The sequence below is a fragment of the Ranitomeya imitator genome, chromosome 1 (genome assembly GCF_032444005.1).
Source record: "Ranitomeya imitator isolate aRanImi1 chromosome 1, aRanImi1.pri, whole genome shotgun sequence".
Taxonomy (NCBI): Eukaryota; Metazoa; Chordata; class Amphibia; order Anura; family Dendrobatidae; genus Ranitomeya; species Ranitomeya imitator.
The window spans coordinates 1136399279-1136403304 of NC_091282.1; positions in this window are offsets into that span (position 1 = coordinate 1136399279).

Sequence of the window (4026 nt, forward strand, 5' to 3'; positions counted from 1 at the left end):
GACCCGATCCTATAAAAGTAAAGGTCGCTCAACCCTAGTCACAAGAAGTGCAATGTTTGTGAGGATGGTGAGGGAGTACCTTGCAGATATGTACAAACATCCTCCGTGATTCCTCTGTGCCTTTTAATTATTGGGTATCCAAGCTGGACACGTGGTATGAACTGGCTCTCTATGCCTTGGAGGTGCTGGCCTGCCCTGCTGCTAGCATTCTGTCAGAGCGGGTTTTTAGCGCTGCTGGAGGAATTATAGCAGATAAGCGCATCCGCCTGTCAACTTTAAATGCTGACAGGCTGACTTTTATAAAATGAACAAGAACTGAATTGGGAAAGACTTCTGTACACCACCAAGTGAAAACAGCGAAACATAACCACAAATACATTCTCTCTTTTGGGGAGGTGTATTCTCATGCACCTCTTCACAACCACACATGGGTATACGCTTCCACATTTGGTCTGTTTGTTGTTATCCTCCTCCTTATCCTCATCCTCACCATCCAGAACCACTAGATGACCAGGATGAATGTGCTCTGTACTGTTATAGGCCGGTGATTTTTGGGCACAGGGGCTGTGAAGGCACTATTTTATTTTGTAAAAACAGGACGCCACATTGGAGAATTGGGCATTACATTACATTGGCCATACTTCTTGAGTCTGTCTCCTGCAATGTGTCCTTTAACTGCCACTAGATCACCAAGGTTAACGTGCTCAGTACTGTTATAGGCCAGTGAATTTTGGGCAAGGGGCCTGCGATGGCACTAATCTATTTTTAAAAAAGGTACCCCCATTGGGGAATTGATTGGCAGCTCATGCACTGCATTGCAAGTTTAAGAGACACACACCACTACATTGGGCCTTCTTCTTAACTCTGTCTCCTGCATTGTGTCATTTACCTGCCACTAGATCGCCTGTTGTTAATTCTGCTCTTGGGCTCCCTCCGGTGGTTGTAAGTGGCACTTTTGTGAGTTCTGCTCTTGGGCTCCCTCCGGTGGTTTTAAGTGGAATGGCTGCTCCTTGGATTTTGCAGTCAGCAGCTGCTTCCACTAATTGTCTATTCTGCTCGGCTATTTAGCCTGGCTCTCCCCTTCAGCTTGTGCCACTTGTCAATGGTTCCTGGTTGGATTCACATCTCTCTTGGTTTTCCCTGATATCCTGACCAGTTCAGCAAAGATAAGTCCTTGCTTTCTCTTTTCTGTCCACATGTTGTGGACTTCATTGTTCGGTACATTCTATGTTTTTGTCCAGCTTGTCAGTATGGATTATTTCAGTTAAGCTGGAAACTCTGGGAAGCAGATTTACCCTCCACACCATTAGTCAGGTGTGGAGATTTTTTTAAACTCTGTGTGGATTTTTTGTAGTTTTTATACTGACCGCACAGTATCCTGTTCTGTCCTATCTATCTAGCTAGTATGGCCTCCTATGCTAAAATCTGATTTCATTTCTGCGTATGTTATTTCCCTCTCCTCTCACCGTCAATATTTGTGGGGGGCTATCTTTCCTTTGGGGATTTTCTCTGAGGCAAGATAGGTTTCCTGTTTCTGTCTTTAGGGGAAGTTAGATCTTAGGCTGTGCCGAGGGGTCTAGGGAGTGTGAGGTACCCCCCACGGCTATTTCTAGTTGCGCTGCTAGGTTCAGGGTTTGCGGTCAGTACAGATACCACCTCCTTCAGAGCTCGTCCCATGTTGCTCCTAAACCACCAGATCATAACAGTACAAGTGGCCAAAAATGAATTAAATGCATCTCAAAAGAAGGAAAAAAAAATTCTGAGCCATTTTTTTTTTTTGCACTCTGTTTTGTCTTTTTTTTCCTCTTGACTTCTGGGTGGTTCAGGATTTTGGCGCTGGCATGGATGTTCAGGGTTTGTTTTCTCGTGTGGATCAACTTGCTGCAAGAGTACAGAGTATCCAAGATTATGTTGTCCAGACTCCGGCTTTGGAGCCTAGAATTCCTACTCCTGATTTGTTTTTTGGGGACAGATCCAAGTTTTTGAACTTTAAAAATAACTGCAAATTGTTTTTTGTTTTGAAACCCCGTTCTTCTGGTGATCCCATTCAGCAAGTTAAAATCATCATATTCTTGCTGCGTGGTGACCCTCAGGACTGGGCATTTTCCCTTGAATCAGGGGATCCGGCATTGCTGAATGTAGACGCATTTTTTCAAGCGCTCGGATTATTGTATGACGAACCTAATTCTGTGGATCATGCAGAAAAAACCCTGTTGGCCCTGTGTCAAGGTCAGGAAGCGGCAGAATTATACTGCCAGAAATTTAGAAAATGGTCTGTGCTCACTAAATGGAATGAGGATGCTCTGGCTGCAATTTTCAGAAAAGGTCTTTCTGAAGCCCTTAAAGATGTTATGGTGGGCTTCCCTACGCCCGCTGGTTTGAGCGAATCTATGTCTCAAGCCATTCAGATTGATCGGCATCTGCGCGAGCGCAAAGCTGTGCACCATATGGCAGTGTCCTCTGAGCAGAGTCCTGAGCCTATGCAATGTGATAGGATTTTGACTAGAACAGAACGGCAGGAATTCAGATGTCAGAATAGGCTGTGTTTTTACTGTGGTGATTCTGCTCATGTTATTTCTGATTGCCCTAAGCGTACTAAGAGGGTCGCTAGGTCTGTTACCATCAGTACTGTACAGCCTAAATTTCTCTTATCTGTGACCCTGATTTGCTCATTATCGTCCTTTTCTGTCATGGCATTTGTGGATTCAGGCGCTGCCCTGAACTTAATGGACTTAGGATTTGCCAGGCGCTGTGGTTTTTCCTTGCAGCCTTTGCAGAGCCCTATTCCTTTGAGGGGCATTGATGCTACACCATTGGCCAAGGATAAAACCTCAGTACTGGATGCAAATGACCATGTACATGGCTCCAGCACATCCGGAAGATTGCCGTTTTCTGGTGTTGCATAACTTGCATGATGTTGTTGTACTGGGTTTTCCGTGGTTACAGGAACATAATCCGGTGCTGGATTGGAAAACTATGTCTGTGACTAGTTGGGGTTGTCAAGGTGTGCATAGTGACGTTCCTTTGATGTCAATTTCCTCTTCCCCCTCTTCTGAGGTCCCTGAGTTTTTATCGGATTTCCAGGATGTATTTGATGAGCCCAAGTCCAGTTCCCTTCCACCGCACAGGGACTGTGATTGTGCTATTGACTTGATTCCTGGCTGCAAGTTCCCTAAGGGCCGACTTTTCAATCTGTCTGTGCCAGAGCATGCCGCCATGCGGAGTTATGTTAAGGAGTCTTTGGAGAAGGGGCATATTCGTCCGTCTTCGTCACCATTGGGAGCGGGTTTCTTTTTTGTTGCTAAGAAGGATGGCTCCTTGAGACCCTGTATAGGTTATCATCTTCTTAATAAGATCACGGTCAAATTCCAATACCCCTTGCCTTTGCTTTCTGATTTGTTTGCTCGGATTAAGGGGGCTAGTTGGTTTACTAAGATTGACCTTCGAGGGGCATATAATCTTGTTCGTATTAAACAAAGTGACGAATGGAAAACTGCATTTAATACGCCCGAAGGCCATTTTGAATACCTTGTGATGCCATTCGGGCTCTCTAATGCTCCATCTGTGTTCCAATCCTTCATGCATGATATTTTCCGCAATTATCTTGATAAATTCATGGTTGTATATTTGGAAGATATTTTGATTTTTTCCGATGATTGGGAGTCTCATGTGAAGCAGGTCAGGATGGTATTCCAGATCCTTCGTGATAATGCTTTTTTTGTGAAGGGGTCTAAGTGCCTATTCGGAGTTCAGAAGGTCTCTTTTTTGGGTTTTATTTTTTCCCCCTCGTCTATGGAAATGGATCCTGTTAAGGTCCAAGCCATTCATGACTGGATTCAACCCACATCTGTGAAGAGCCTTCAGAAATTTTTGGGCTTTGCTAATTTCTATCGCCGTTTCATTGCCAACTTTTCCAGAGTGGTTAAGCCCCTTACTGATTTGACGAAGAAAGGCGCTGATGTGACGAATTGGTCCTCTGCGGCTGTTGAGGCCTTTCAGGAGCTTAAACGCCGATTTACTTCTGCC